The sequence below is a fragment of the Leopardus geoffroyi genome, chromosome D2 (assembly GCF_018350155.1).
Source record: "Leopardus geoffroyi isolate Oge1 chromosome D2, O.geoffroyi_Oge1_pat1.0, whole genome shotgun sequence".
NCBI lineage: Eukaryota > Metazoa > Chordata > Mammalia > Carnivora > Felidae > Leopardus > Leopardus geoffroyi.
The window spans coordinates 37,223,509-37,240,700 of record NC_059334.1 but is presented as its reverse complement, the minus strand read 5'-3'; the positions used below and the strand labels follow the sequence as shown (position 1 = coordinate 37,240,700).

Below are 17,192 nucleotides of genomic sequence, written 5' to 3'. Positions count from 1 at the left end.
ACCAGGTAGAAAGGCATACCTAGGAGTAAACATTGTAGAGATGAGAGCTGAAATCATGGAAGACGATGAGATTCCAGAAGTGATGTGTACACAAGAAAGGCCTGTGGGTCATGACACAAGCTGAATGACCATCACTGCTTTCAAGCAGGCCCCCCCGAAGGAGATATTCTGCTATAAGGGTCATCTCCAGTCAGCAAGCACAAAGCCAGAGCAGAAAGTGGCTGAAGCTGAGATGTACCGGCACACGTGGCCCAAACTTACCTTGGCACTCCACAGTGCAGGTTGCAATTAAAACATCTACCCAGAGCCCCTGCTATTCTCAAATTTCAGGCTCTACTGTGTCACTGTGACACTAGAATTCTCTTTCCACTTCAGCATTGCCTGTTGGCATTTGTAGAGGCAGTCACACCACAGTTGATTTATCACTGTGCCTGAGGCTTCAAGGGATTTTCAGTGGAAACCAGATTCAGAGTCTATATGTGCCACTGACTTTTTATCAGATAATTATTTGTTGGATTTTTAAAAAATGAACGTACTTATAAAGTCCTTATGTTACTTAAAAATGTTTAATGACAGCCAATGTATTGAGTTAAGAACCATTAAATAAATACATTCTCTGTTAGCAGGCTGGAAAGCCAGGCTAAAGATTATACACACATCTGCTGCCATCCATCATGCCTTAATGCCAGTTAACCATCACTTCTGGGCTGGAGTTAATCAAGCCGGGCTCTCTCACCAGGTGAGCTTGGTTACCACCTGTTACTTTGGCTGGGTGAGAGGACTAGCCATGGATTTTTATTTAGCAGAAATATTTGGCTTTGGCAGACTGTTAAAAGAAGTAATATTTCAAAATAATGCAACAGAGGAATATTTATGAAACTATTTGCACAGTGTTATGGAGAAGCTAGCTCTCCTCTCCCATTATAAATCACTCTGCAGCCGGGTCATAAGAGCAGGTTTGCCAAATATTTAGATTCTACAGGATCTGCTGCAAAGATCATTATATTAAAGGAATTAGAGTCGTCAGAAGTTATTGGTGGGGGAAAATTATGGCAGCACAAAAATCACACACGGAAATGCAGGAAAGAACGAGAGGATTGAAAGCCCTTCTTTGGAGGGCAGTGCAGAAAACAGAAAGAGAGCAAGCAAAAGCTCATGGAACCTCCTAACCCTCTCTAGCCAGAGTGCACCTACTTGGGGTGGCTGATCCTATACTTTTGCAGCTTGGCAACATCATTTGGTCAGGAAGGAATGTTTTTAAGTTTTCTGAACACTTCCCACTGGCTCTGTCCATTTGTAGTTACCATTCTTGAGTCGGGTTATGACAAGAATTGGAATTGACACACACCAAACTCTGCATGTCCTGGAGCCAGCCTCGATCGCTCTGCCACTGTCACGTCAAGCTCCATCACTCCTGGGCCTCAGTGCCTGCGCCCATGACACCTGTCAGAAACTTTCAAGTGTCTGCTCGTTTCTTCATCAGGATTGCCTACTTAGCCTGGGCAAGGAAGGGATGACATTTGGGATGAGGGAGGAATGGGCAGTGCCTTCCTCTTTCTGCCTCCTCCACCTGTCAGTTTGGGTTTTCTCTCAACATATCAAAGTTTAGACCCAGTTGCCTTGTCATTTAGAAATGCATGCAGTGGTGACCAGGTTTGAAAACAATGTGGGAGACAGAAAACATGGGCACATCTCCTAAGAGAATGATGCATTGTGAGGAAACTAAAGAAAAGAGGCATGGCGTGAGGCTATCTCTGCCCTTTGGAAATGTGCTGCTTTGGGAGATGGGTGGATGCACTCAGGTCATCTATACACATGCATTCTTTTGCATTTTTTCTCTATTCATTAAAGTGGAATAATTTGGCATATGAGTTTTCCAAAATTATAGAGGCTTCCTGAGTGGGAGGTTTTAGTTGTCTATTGCTTTTTTTCTTCTTTTTAGTAATGCTTTCATTTTAATGAAGGATAGAGGGGCAAAAATATGGGTCTTAAAGACAAACCTTCACAGTGTTGCAAGCTCTGTATGGATGTATGTCTGTAATTTACTCTTCTCATTAACATAACTTGGACAAATATGTAAATGAGGAAGCACTGTTTCTCGTCCATCCAAAAACTACCCCCCGCCCCCCCCTGCTCCCCGCGGCTTTAACAGATAGCAAAGAAGTTCTTTCACTGGACTTCTACAAGAACAAAATGAGTGTTTTCTCTTTCCTTTAGTCCTTCTGAGCTGTTATAACACTCCAAACAAGTTGCACAGAGTTAAACTGTATCATTAAACTGCTTCATTTCCCATCAGTTTCCACTGTGCTTAAACTCTGGCTTTTGCCACCAAAATGTCACCCAAGTCTTCTGTGATTCTTTCTCAATTGTTATTATTCAAGTAGAGTTGACCCACAATGTTATATTAGCTTCAGGTATACAACATAGTGATTTGACATTTCTATATATTATGCAATGCTCACCACCATAAGTGTAGTTATTATCTGTCACCGACTTTTTTTTGTTTTCCCCCACAATAAATAAATCTTTCAATTTACTCAGAGGATGGGTGTTCTCAAGAAGCTGTGCCAAAGCGGGGCATTAAACTAGAGCTAATGGGGGTGGCTTTTTGTGGGGCAGCATCTTGTCAGCCATACAAGAGTCCTAGTCTTACAAAGCCTGTGCAGACAGACAGACAAGGTGTGTTGCCTGGGGGTCAGGTGTGGTGTCTGATTCCACTTCTGCCCCTAACTCTCTTCTAAGCCTTGAGCTAATGACCACCATTTTGTGCCTCTATCCCCAGATGTAGAATGGGAAGACAGAATGATAATTTGCCTCATTCATGAGATCCTTCAAAAGCCTAAATGAGATAATGGTTATGGAATTACTTAAAAAGAATAAAGGTATTATTAGAACAAAAAAATGGAGGGGTGCCTGGGTGGTTCAGTCAGCTAAGTCCTACTGCTGCTCGGGTCATGATCTCATGGTTTGTGAGTTTGAGCCCTGCATTGGGCGGTCTGCTCTCAGCACAGAGCCCTCTTTGGGTCCTCTGCCCTGCCTCTTTCTGCCCCTCCCCCACTCTCTTCCTCTAAAAATAAAAAATATATATATGTAGAACAAGAAAATGGAGAGGGTTCAGATAATTAGCACAAATTTATCTTCCAAATACTGTAAATGTGCTTCTATGACCTGGCTTATCCTCAACAACCACACATAGAAGCAAAAGGACCTAGGAGCCATGTTTGTATGGGGTGGTAACAACTAACTTCTAGAAGGTAAAGGAGAAGTAGGAACACACAGCTAAGGCAGGGAGATTATAAAAGAGGTTCTGTATGTTTTAATTGTTCTAGGTTGGAACAAGAGATTGAATGAACTTCCAGATAACTTTTTCAAGATCAGAGAGTTGCTTCTACCCAGAAAGAAAAGACAAGAAGATGATCTTAAGGGTAACAGTTAAAGTGGGGGACTCTCTAGGCCTTGTCTTAAGGATAAAAAGGAAATCAGGAGAAAAAGGAATATAAACATGTAACTCTAAACCCTCCCACTCGGGAGTGGGATTAAGGGGCCTGTCAGCAGCAATGCTCATCTTCTCTGGCCAGCAGTTTACTCCTCTCAGCTCACACCCAGGGCAGCAGAGCTGGGAGGACAGGGACTTCAGGGAGAGAAAAGCAAACCCATAATGCTGACCTTTCCCTCCACATCCAGGTGTCTAACATCAAGTAACACCAGCCCTTGTAGAGTGTGAAATTCCAAGGAGAGGCAGTGGTGTGGTGGGAAGGATGTGAGTAGTTCCCAGGCTGACATTTGGACTATCAGCTCCTCAGACAAAAAAATGCACAAGGCTAGGGACAAACAAGTTTGGTCACAGGACCTTGTGTATGGACAGGTAGTCACCATGGAAGAAGTATCTGCACCTATACAAGCCAGCTCATCCTGCAGCTGACAGGGGCAATGGCACTCAGCACCTATTTGTGAATGCAAAGACTTGTTTGGGAATCATCCTCTCCTTTATTCAGTATGCCTCTTTGGCTCAGAAAATGGACTAGGTCACTCTTTGGAAGTAGCACCTCTACTCACCCCATGGGAGGCATGAACCTGATGTGAGAAGTTGGACTCTGGCCCTCTTGTGTGAAGATCTATCTCTCTGGGCTCTCTTTGTGTGCTGCCCATTTGCTTGCCTATAGGACACTGATTTTACATTTTATTCCAGTTGCCCAGATTCAGGTAAGCTCATGAGAGGAGAGCACTTCTATTGTGCAACTGGCAAACAGGCTGTACAATCCTGTCATGTGCCATGCCATATATTTGAATTTAATTTATCAACAACAAAAACTGATATCCCTATCCCTGACTCCTATGTCTACTTTTTACTGTTTTTTGACTCTTGGAGGGAAGGGTTATTCAAAATTTTAGTAAGATTGTGGGTAAATCATATGGTTTTTTCCTCAGCCAACTTCTGTGGGAAGCTGGAGAACAATGACATTATAAATATAACTGTGGGAAGTCATTCAAAGTGAATCACAGGTAAATTATCAGAGTCAATGCATGACTTATAAACTATGCATTGACCCTTGAATAATTCTCCTCATGATCCTAGTGGGGACTGTACTGTATTGAGAATTACTTATATTAGAGGTAGGAGTTTATGACATCAAAAAATAAAATGTAGTAAATATAATTATGAAGTTGTGAACTTGGTTCTAAAGAACAAACTTCACAAATATACAATGAGAGTGTGTAGCTACACATAGAGATATACTACATGTAAAGAGAATGATAGTTTGCTAATAATCTCTAGGATTGTAAATGTCAGTGAGAGCCTTAAACATACAGCCTAGCGTCTCATTCTGTTATGCCCTGTGGGAACCACTCCTGGAATTCTGAAGCCAGGTTGGATGTGATACATTGAAAAGGACACAGGAAAACCTGGGCAGACCCATAAGTGACAAAGAAGGATGGTGAGAGGAAGGGACCATGGGATCTTAAGAATGGATTCTATCTCCTGGACAAAGAAGGCACCAGAGGAGGCATGAAGTCCACCTAAAATATCCAAGTGGCAATCATGTGGATGAAGAAGCTAGCTGTGTGGCTTTAAGAGGTCCAAATGGTAACTATAAAGAAGAGTTTTCTAACAACTAGATCTAATTGAAATAGAATGTCCTCCCCTCCCCCGCCCCGCCCAGAGTGAGTTCTTAGTTATCAGAGTATAGACAGAATTCATGCACTAGGGAAGAGTTAAATGGGATGAGGTATCATAGAGATATCCAGGGGTGATATTCTATGATTCTAGAAATTACTCACATAACACTTATGCACCAGCACAGCCTTGAATTATTATAACTAATTGTAAATTTGGATTCTCTTCTTCTTTTTCCTTACTAGTTCACTCATGGGGGCTAACTTAGTGTTTTGCACTTGAGCACTTGACAAATGTCTACCAAATAAATGAATGGTAGACACTCAAATATTTTTGATGATGGTGATGATATGCTCAATAAAAATTGACTAGATTAATAAAGAAGAATGTTAAGTATCAGCAATTTTTTTCTCATACTGTTTATTAACAAAAGCAATTCTTCCTGATTTGGTAATATTTCTCTTTAGCATTCTTTACATATAAGTTGAACACAATATGCTGAACAGCCTTGAGGCATCTCCCAGTTTGAGAAAGAGCAATATAGTTTACATTTTACAAAGGATGCTCACATCCATTATTTATTTATAATGCTCAATATAACTCATATAACTCAATGAAGCTGACATTTTCCAAATGAGGAAACAGGGCCCAGAGATAGAAAGGGACTTGCTCAAGGACACAAAGCCAGTAAGTGCAGAAACTGAACCAAGGATAAGGTCCATTAATTCTAACATGCACTCTCTTTCCACTATATGTCAAATGCCTCTGACAAAGGCCCCATGTGAAAAAAAGAGTTACATGCTTTTATTTGGCTGATTTGGTCAGACCTACCTACTCCTCATTTTTCCCATGTGCCTGTCTTCCTAGAATCCTGCACTCAATAAACCAATTGTTCACAGAAGATATGGTTCTGGGTTTTGCCTGGATGCTGAGTTGATGGTGATGCTATGTGAATATGACCACAACATAACTTGTCTCTATAAATATCCATTCCTTGCAGGCTTGTGAAACTACTCACTTGAAGTCTGAGTCCATTTGGCAGGAAGACAGGGACAGGGCAGCTGTAAGTTGGCACAGTTACCCTAGGCTAGTCCATCGCAAGCCACCTCACTTAAAGGAGGACTGGAAGCTGGTGCTGTAGTTTAATACCAGGACTGCTGGCAGTTCCCACCTTGTGACCTGGGATTGCAAGGTGATCTGTGAAGGGAAGCTTTGAAATATCATCAGACATCCTCTGAGGGTATGCTTGCTGCTGCTTAAGTGCTTTGGAGAAGGGACATCTATTAAATGTGTTCAGTATTCTCCTTTCCCCTTTAATCACCTCTTTTCTCATGTTTTCTTTTTCTCCCTCCTTGAGGAAATAGCCCAAAAGTAACATGTTCTCATAATGAGATAAAGTTTTTCCATGTTAATTCATTTAATAAATGTGAAAATTTCTGATGTGCCTGATGCTAGGGCTAAGTTCTGGAAATATAAAACTGAAAAATACTATTTCTATGATCAATGAATCAGTCTAGTAGAAATGACAGCAATTAGACAAACAAGCAAAATAAAGGCTTATTTTTAGTATTATTGAGATATTTACAAGATGCTGTATTTGGAATTCCTGAAGAAAGTATCAGAATCAGTACAATATAAATGATAGTCATATGTATAATAAACATTCCCAAGCTAAATGAGAGTGTGCCTATGGAGGACTCACCACATATCAGGTAAATTCAGGAAAACAGGCCAACATTTAAACACCCTGAAGAAATTTAATTGTTTAGTAATTTTCATAATCTGAATAAAGATTCCCAGCAGAAGCAAACAGTGATAATTTCTGGAAGAAAACTTCCCTCATAAAGGCCCTTATTATTATTTAAGTGATTTTGCTTGTGTAACTACAGTTCATTATAGAACAAAGTAATGCTATTTTAAAAGGCTTTATATTTTCCCTGGAGTTTCTAATGGCCTTTATTTTATTCTTGGAGTTTTTATTTTTACCTTCTTTAGGTCTTTTGCACAAATATCCTCCTTGTTTTTCCTCGATAACTCTTTTTAGTTAAATCCAAATGGTTCTTTGTAGCTCCCATCACAATACTTCCACTACAGATAATTGCCAAAGTATCATCATATGGCCAACTGAATGCCAAAATAAGATTCAATTCCTCTTTCTTTTCCACTGTCCTCCATCTGTGGCTTTCATTCTTAAGACAGCCAAAGAAGCAAAAATAAATGTTAGAGCTCCAGCTACTAGATCTACACATTGGAAGAATAAGAAAATTCTCTTTCTTTTAAAGATATCTCCATGAAACTCCCCTCACAACATATCCACTACAAATCACTGGCAGAATGCAATTGTATAGCCATCCATAGCTGCAAAGGAGGCAGAGAATGTATTTTTTTAAGCTTAGTTGGAGTGAGTCTAAGTAAAAATTATTTTCTATTGCTGAGATAGAAAAAAAGAAAATATTTGAGAAACAGATTTCTTTCATATCTGAAAATATCTTTACTTTGATCTCACATTTGTTTTACATTTTGACAGAGTATAGAATTCTAAGTTAAAAATCATTTTCATCAGAACTTTGAAAGTATTTTTCTACAATCGTCTAGCACTCAATATTATGATAGCAGGTTACTCCTTTAGAAGTGTCATACTCAACTGATTTACTTTTTTAGTCTTAGCAAGCTTTTAGTTATTTATCATTAAAGTTCTGAAATTTCACCATGACTTTTCCATTTGTTATTTATTATATCTTTTCGCTATTAAAAACTATATTCCATTATTTCTTTAAATATTTTGTCATTCATTTCCACATATGTTTCTTTCTATGACTTCTAATACTTGACTGTTAGACCCTTAAGATTTTTCCTCTGTCATTTATCTTTTCTGCTATATTTTTGTTTCTACTTCCTATTTTACTTCATGGATGAAGGTAGTCTGAATTTTTTTCTTTCAATCCTTTACCTAATTCTTCCACTCAATATTTGTTTTGTTTTGGCAATAATATTTTAATCACTAATATATCACTTTTAAGCCCCAAATCTCCTTTTTCATAGCATCCTGTGATGTGATGGATGATAGGTCAGCTCCCATGTCTCTGAGCATATTAATAATAGGTTTTTTGTATGTTTTTTCTCTATTCTTAAAGAGCTCTATTTTCTTTGAAACCTTCTTTTATTTATATGTTACAATAAATCTTATGTCGTATTTTATTCAAATATTTAGTGATTCTTGGTTTTCCATTCATATTTCAAAACAAACACATGTAAGAATTTCAGTAAAAGAGCTCATGAAACAAAGTCCTACCACTACAAACATTATCAAGTGTTGGAGTACACACACACACACACACAAACTTGAAAATTTCAAAAAAAAAAAAAAACTCAAAGCAATACCTGAGTATTAAAATAAAAAGACAAGTGACTCACAGGGGCATCAGATTTAAATATAGGATAAATATCTAGGAGAGGAGGTTTTAAGATCCAGGCTGTTAAGCAAATACACTTGAGCTCCTGAGTAAGGCTCAGAGCTTGGAAGGACATAACATGGGACCCAATAAATACTCTGAAATATATGTGGTAAAAGACTAATCTATATTAAACTGAAAATCCAAGTCTGTGCAATGAGAGATATAGAGTTCAAATTTGCACTCCATTCCTAGGGAAGCAATTATAGGCAGAAAATTAACATAAAATGTGCTCTGGAATTGGTAATACTGACTCTTAACAAAGATAAATTTGAAATTGTCTGATAGATTCCACAGCATAGAGAATCAAGTGCCATCTTGGCAAAAAAAATACCAATAAAAAAGAAAGAGGAAGAGGAGAACTAGAACAAAGAACAGAGGATGAGGAGAGGAGAAGAAAAATTATAAACAAACATAATGAAATTCATCAGGTACAAAAAACAGGAAACTTACAACTCATAAACTACTGGTAATAAACCTTTTTTAAAGTTAGGAAACTTTTTTAAAGCTAGGGGAGTGTGAAAATCTGGAAACAATGAATTTCTAAAAATAAAACACATACCTAAACCTTTCCAATTTTGATGTAAACTAGAAACCCACAGATTTGAGAAGCTCAACAAGCCCTACACAGACTAAGCAAAAAGAAACCATACCACAGCACATAATAATCAAATTGCTGAATAACCAGTGTTGAAGAGAAAATCTTAAAAACTACCAGAAAAAAAAGCCATATTATATATAGAAGACAAACATTAGAATGACTACAGATCAGAAATAAGACAGAGTACAGTAAAATGACATATTTAGTGTGATAAAAGAAAAAAAGTGTCAACATATAATTCTATATCCAATGAAAATATCCTTCAACAATGAAGGTAAAATAAGGCCGTTTCTAAACAAAAGCTGAGAGAATTTATCATAAGCAAATCATACCATAAGAAATGTTATAGGAAGTTCTTTATGCTAAAGAATGTTTCTAAATGGAGACTCAGATTTCTGCAAAGAAAGAACACAAAAAAATGGTAAATATCAGAATTAGAAAAAAATGTGTGCATGTGTAAACCTTTTTCCTTATTTAAAAAATTTGGATTTTGTTTTAAAAGTTTGGATTTAATCCAATACTATATTAAAATATAATGGCTAAAATATGGCTAAAATTTTAAAAGACTGATAACACTAAATGTTGGCATGTATGTAGAGCATATACTGCTGTTGAGAGTGTGAAATGGTATAACCTCTTTGGAAACAATATGGAGGTTTTAGATAAAGCCAAAAAACACATCTAGCATATAACCCGGAAATTATACAGCTAAGTATACACCCAAAACTAATAAAAATATATCCAAAAAAGTGCATGAACAAGAATGTTCACAGTAGCATTATTTAAAATACTTCAAACTGCAGTAATTAAGACAGTGTGGTATTGGCATACACTATATGTTAACTATTATTTGAATAAATACTTTAACAAATAAAAGAATGAAAACAAAAAAATGGGCAAAGGATTTGAATAATTTTTTTTTCCAAATAAGATACTCAAATAGCCAACAAGAATGTGCAAAGATGTTCAATAGCATGAATCATAAGGGAAACGCAAATCAAAACCACAAGACACCACTTCACACCACTAAATGGATATTGTAAAACAAAAAACAAACAAAAATTCCAGAAATTGGAACCCGTGTGTATTGTGGTTGGAAATGGTGTGGCTGCTATGGAAAACAGTATGGTGGATTCCCCAAAAGTTAAACATAGAATTACCATATGATCCAGCAATCCCTCTCCTGGGAATCTACCCAATAGCATTGAAAGCAGAGATTTAGACACTTGTACACTCATGGTCAGGGCGGCATTATTCACAATTGCCAAGAAGCTGAAACAACCCCAAAATGTATGAAGATGAGTAGATAAACAAAACATGGTATATACATACACTGGATTATCATTCATCTTTAAAAACAAATGAAATTCTGCTACATGCTGCAACATGGATCAACTTGGAAAACATCATGCTAAGTGAAATAAGCCAGACACAGAAAGATAAATATTATGTGATTCCACATATAACCTAAAATAGGCAAATTCATACAGACACAGAAAGTATAATAAAGGTTACTTACTAGGGTTTGGGAGGAGAGGGAAATGGGAGTCGTTGTTTAAGTCATCTACTTAGAATGAGGAAAAAATTTCGAAATGGAGATTGGTGAGGGCTGTACAATATCTGAACATACTGCCACTGATTTATACACTTAAATATGGTTCCATGGTAAATTTAATGTTATGTGTATTTTACCACAGTAAAAGAAAAGTTATTACCCCAAAACTTGAAAGAAAGGCAGATGTCCACAAAGGAATATGGAGAAAAAATTGTGGTATCTTCGTACACGGGAATACTATTCAGTAGTAAAAGGCAGCAATGTGAATAAATCTCAGAAATATAATACTGAGCAAATGAACCCAGCCACAAAATAAGCATATGCTGTATGACTCCATTTATATACAATTCATGAAAAAGAAAAATAATTTATAGTAACAGAAGTAAATTAGTTGTTGAGTAGGGTTAGGGGTTCTGACCTTAATGGAGTATAAGGGAACCTGCAGGGGTGATAGGAATGAATCATATCTTGATTGGCATTGTCATCATACGAATGTATTTGGTATAATTCATTGAACTTTAAACTTATAAAGAAGATACTTGGTGTTTTGTTGCAGGACATCATATATATAATTAATAAAGTTGATTGAAGGAAGGAAGTAAGGAGGAAGGAAAGAAGACAGGAATGAAGGAAAGAGGGGAAGAAGAAGAAATTGCACAGCTATAGCAATTAGAATAGGGTAATTACACACATTGAATAAATGGGAAGCCCAGAAGTAATTCCAGGTGTATATGCAAATTTGGCCATGACAGAGTTGACATCGAAAAGGAGAGAAAAGATGAAGTGGAATAATAAGCCAGCCATGTATTCAAAAAGTCCAATTCTATCTCTGCATCACACCACCACAAATTCTAGATGGAGTGAACCCCTAAATATGCAGGACAAGAATGTATAGCTTTTAGAAGACAATTTGACAGAGTAACTATGATTTCAAGTACTGAAGAATGGCCACGGACATATCACAGTCCTACACCTCTCTCACATATATATTGCAAAAATTAAGAAATTTGATCACATCAAAATTGTAACTATTCCTCCCAAAAGATAACAAAGTTAAAAGGTAAACCATAGATTCACAGAGACATTTATTAACACATTAAAACCAAGTTTTCATATCTAGATTATTCAGGGAGTGCTGAGTCTTAATGCAGTTTTAAGCTTATATTGTTTCAGATGTGTAAGTCCTACTAACTTACATTAACACTATTTGAAAAGTTATTTATATTTTAAAATAATGACGTTTCTTCTTTTAGTTTTTAAAATTTTTTTATGTTTATTTTATTTTTGAGAGGTGGGGAGGGGCAGAGAGAGAGGGAGACACAGGATTCAAAGCAGGCTCCAGGCTCTAAGCTGTCAGCACAGACCCCAACGTGGGGCTTGAACTCATGGAGTGCGAGATCATGACCTGAGCCAAAGTCAGCACTCAACTGACTGAGCCACCCAGGTACCCCGCTATGTTTCTTACTAAAATTCAATATAACTACTGTCTTGTGCTACACATCACTCTAGTCAATTTTCAAATTTTGTAAAAACTTTTCTCAGCTATTGCTCAGCAATTGAAAGAATAGTGTTTATAATCCTAGCCTCAAGATCTTCCAAGAAGGAGGTTTTGATAAACACATGACAGACAGTTTGAACATGACCCCACAAGAAAAAGTCTAATGGAGACAGATCAAGTGACCTAGGTGGCGAAGTAGATTTCCGCCACTGAGCCATTGAGAAAACATCATTCAGAAACTATTACACCAAAATCAGTTAAAATTAAAAATTTACTTTTCAAACCCACAAAAATAAATAAGTAGAAGGGTAATATAAATAATTATATATCAAGTGATATATTTGTAACTGGAGCATTTAAATTTCCAGAGTCATTAAAGCATAAAACTTCACTAAGACTTTTGAAACACTCTGCATAATAAATGCCTACAAATTTTCAACTAAAATTGCTTATTTTTCTCTTCACATTATTCTCACATTGTCACATTATCACTCTCACATTATTTCTCTTCACATTATCAATATGGGCTATTGATAGGTATATGTATATATATGTGTGTGTGTGTATATATATATATATATATATATATATATATATACACTCAAGATCATAATATCTTTTTTTGATTTAGCATTTCCTTTAGCAATATTATACTGCCTATATTTTTCAGGATTATGTGGCATTTATTATAAGGAATTGGTTCATGAGATTATGGAGTTTGACAAGTTTCACTATCTACCATCTGCAAGCTGGAGACCCAGGAAATCAGTGCCATTTTTCAGCCAGAAACCAAAGGCCTGAGAACCAGGAAACCTAATGGTGTAAATCTCAGTCCAAGGGTGGGAGAAGATAAGATGAGTTTTCAGCTCAAGCAGTGAGGCAGGAAAAAAGGGGAAAATTCCTTTCTCCACCTTTGGTTTTCTTCAGGTCCTCAAGGGATTGGATGCTACCTACCCACATTGGGAAATCTACATTACTGAGTCCCCTCCCCCACCCCTGTTCAACGCTAATCTTATCTGGAAACATCCTTATGGTGAAACCGGAAATAATGTTTAACATGTGCATCCCATGGGCACTGAAGTGGACACATAAAATTAACCATCACATCATTCATCTTTGTTCTTTAAGGGATGTTAAGTGAAAAAAAAAAGGTACAGGATATTGTATATGTACCCATTTGTATAAAAAGAAGGAGTTACATATATATCCACATGCACACTAGTTCTCGGTTCTCTTTAGGTGCTATATAATTGGAGGAAAGGTAAATGTGGGGTCCATTCTTCTCATATACAGGCATTGATGAACAGAAGGCTGCAGTCTTACCTGCTTTCTGCCAAACTGTGCAGAAGAGGAAAATAGGTTTCATGAGAAGAACTAAAAACCACTGGGGATTGCTTTAATAGCTAAATAGGTAAAATGCAAAGATAAGAGAAACCATCACAGATAAAACTTAGCCTTCAGTAATGAAGCCAGCTATAAGCCACAGTTTAGGATTTTTAGCTGGAAATTAAACCAGTGTTGAGTGTTAACAGAACTAAGGAGTTTTAAATATACATCAAGCAAGTGATGTCCAATCCCCACCCCACCCCAATCTTCCCCAAGGGGTGTGAACTAGTCAGGGCTGGGATTACAGCAACCTGGAATGGAATTTCTTACCCAAGGCAACTGGGGACATCAAAGGATTGAGGAAAGTAAAGATCTGAGTAGCAGTGCAAAGGCCCAAGGTAGAAATAGTCAAGCCACAAGGAATGTCTGAAAGATTACTAAAACTAAATGAGAATGAATGGACAAAATTAGAAGTGACACTAAAGTCAGACATATGGAAAGGAATATATGATCAAAGAGATAAGAATAGATTAAACCAGTTGGAAGCAAAAAGGAAAAGGGGGATTTCTAGAAAACATGCTTGTCTAGCTTATAAGTATGGAAAATGCACAGGGCATCGGCATAGAATCTGGGTTTGTTGGCTTTGATGCTTTAAGGATAGAACAGAGCAGGTGAATATAAGCATACTTCAGAGATTTGCAGGTTTGGTTCCAGGCCACAACAATAAAGTGACTCTCGCAATAAAGCAAGTCAAATGAAAGTTTTTATTTCCCAGTGCAAGCAAATTATATTTACGCCATACTGTAGTCTATTAAGTGTGCAATATCATTATGTCTTAAAAAAAAAACATAAATACCTTAATTAAAAAAATACTTTATGGCTAAAAAGTGCTCACCATCATCTGAGCTTTTCAGCGAGCCATAACCACTGATCACAGATCATCCCAGTAAATATAGTAATAATGAAAAAAGCTTGAAATATTCTGAGAATTACTGAAATGTGATACAGAGACACAAAGTGAGGAAATGCTATTGGAAGAAATCATGCCAACACACTTGCTCGACGCAGAGTTGCTGCAAACCTTCAACTGGGAAAAAACACAATTTATATGTGCAAAGCACAATAAAGCAAAGCTCGATAAAATGAAGTATGCCTGGATCATTAAACTATGATTTAGTAACCTCTGTGAATGGATAATGTATATTAATTCTTACCTATTTCAAAGCTCCATAACTTAATAGTCTAAATATTGTGGTAAAGCCCACCATGAGCCACTTTTGTCCCTCTTATCACAAGGAGTCAAATTGAAAAGTAGTATTTAAAGGAAATTATTCCCAGTACCTTTCAAATCCATTCCTATTTCCAAGACTGAAGGAATTATTCCAACATGGAAGAGGAAACGTTGGTTTAAGGTAATTGATGTGAAAAAATGTAAACATTAATTATTTCAGATTATTCTACATGCTAATTGATGCTATCCAGTTGAACTTAAGTGTCATCCACTTGTCCTATAGGTTGAGCTACCCTTTACTGCCTGAACCTAGGGACAGTCAACTCCTATTACCAGCATCTTCCTCTTGCAGCATCTTCAGCCCCATGGAGAGGCCTTCATTGATTTCCTTAAAACTCTTGACTTTTGCGTTGTATCATCAAGAAAGCCCTCTACCTCCTACCTGAACTTAATGAACATATGAAGGTTTGGCAAGAGCGTGAAACTATTTTCTCTCTTTGATCTAACTGCCCAGACAACAAGTGTTTCCCTTATATTTCAGCTGGTCCAAGCAGCAAGGGAACTTACCTTAGGATGCTGGTTTTTGTTGAATATTAACCATATGCCATAGTCATCTTTGTCCATAGGCAGTCAGCACACATATGGCTATTTAAGCCCACAGGGCTTTGTAATCCATCTTTTCTTCACTGTTCCATTGTCTTGGGCAGAGTAGTCTGTAAAACATTACTGAATAGTGGCACTCCTCACTTATATCAAAGATGATTCCATTTTGAGGAGGAGATGTTGCTAAATATCACTCTAGGGCTGAACATCAGCAACCCTTCTAATTGGCAAAAAAAAAAAAAAAAAAAAACCCAAACAAACAAAAAATCAAACCTGTCTATTCACTTCCTTTCTCATTATTCCTCAGCTCCTGATTTATCCCTGTCTACAATGAGCCCACACTTCCAATTCCACACTCTGCCTCATGCTCTCCTTTGGTATAATTTCATTTATTACCATATACATCACCCCTACTTTAGCAACTCACTCCCAGACACATTCCATACTTAAATGTCTTCTTTTGTTTCTCAGCTGAACTCCCTTGTCCTAGGTTGCATGTTCTCCAGGCCACATTCCGTGCTGCTTTAGAAAAATTTACACATGCTAATATGTTAATATGTACAAATAACATAACATTACCTACTTCATCCACAGAGTAACAAATTAACGTTACAGTTCCCCAAAGGAGGACTACTAATGCTGGAAAATTACAGGTAAACATATAGGAAGACAGTATTCTTGGAGAGTGGCTGTGTTTTCTGATCTTCTTCAAATCCCTGAAGTGTTTACTGACGCACTGGAAGTACTGCACTATGGGCTGATGGTCTGTTTGTCCTACAAATAAGTAACCAGCATGTTTTGTGCTCCTCTGGTCTCATTTTCCTTTCCAGGTCCTAGTCATGGTAGTTTACCACACGGTATTTGGACAAGTTAGAGGGAGAACAAGTAATAGAAACACCCTTCTTCAGCAAAGCTTCTTGGAAACAGAATTGGGATAAGCAGATGGTGAATGTCACACTGGATCAGCTGCAATGGATAGATACCATGGGAGAGTCTCAATGGACCCTCTGTTGTCCACCCTTGGCATTAGGTAGTGACTCAGATCTGACTTAGGCTGCTTTTATGTAGCAACTACTGAACACTGCTATTGCTTTTGATGAAAAGAGCCCTGTGGATTGTTTTTGATCTGCATATTAACAAAGAAGAAAAAGACAGCCAGGTTATTTCTTAGGAGCAGCAAGAAAGATTTTTCCTTAAAGATGTGCAAGACACATCTCTGCTGGAACGCGCGCACACACACACACACACACACACACACACACAATGAAACAAAATGAAACAAAACAAAATAAAACAAATGCAAAACCCTTTCATCTGGAATCTCTGGTTTGCTTTCTTTTATTCCTTAGTATACATGAATATGTGAAAATGCACAACACTCAGACGTGTCGCCTGATCGAGTGATAATCTCTTATAATGTGCCTCTATTTAAAGCAACAAACAGATGGAGGGTTTATGAGCAAGGCTGGTAAAAGTAAAAGCAAATTATTGTAATAGTTGTACTTTTAATAGGATTCCCCACAATCTAAAACATTATTCCCCAAGGAACAAATTGTTCTATAAAATTGCATTACTTAGGAAAAAGACAGTCCGCCCTGACTTTGCAGAGGCAACAGAGGACTCCGGGATGGCCTTCTATTGCAGGGGCACTCAAGGCAGATCGGTGTCCTGGGAGAGAGGATACAGGGATGTCAGATACCATGATCTCCTAAGAGAAAGCTCAGAGGAATAGGGTATAAGGCAGAAGGAGCAAGGGGAAATTGGGGGCATGTAAGAATTCTGAGCTTTGATTGAATTCATTACCTTCTAA

At 37.4% G+C, this 17,192-nt stretch overlaps 1 protein-coding gene and 1 long non-coding RNA gene across 6 annotated transcripts in view; one reads left to right on the top strand and one right to left on the bottom strand.

Moving 5' to 3' along the window:
• The first annotated feature begins 319 nt into the window (after positions 1 to 319).
• LOC123576647 lies at positions 320 to 16,702 on the top strand. Its single transcript, XR_006701521.1, has 2 exons — positions 320 to 739; positions 16,213 to 16,702. It is a non-coding gene; the product is annotated as an uncharacterized LOC123576647 (long non-coding RNA).
• The window catches only part of LRMDA (leucine rich melanocyte differentiation associated), a 1,047,682-nt gene continuing 1,047,185 nt past the window's right edge, over positions 16,696 to 17,192 (bottom strand). For all 5 annotated transcript variants that reach the window (XM_045437740.1, XM_045437735.1, XM_045437738.1 and 2 more), the window contains one exon: positions 16,696 to 17,050. The gene's annotated coding sequence lies outside the window, so the exon portion shown is untranslated. The remainder of the gene's footprint in view (positions 17,051 to 17,192) is intronic.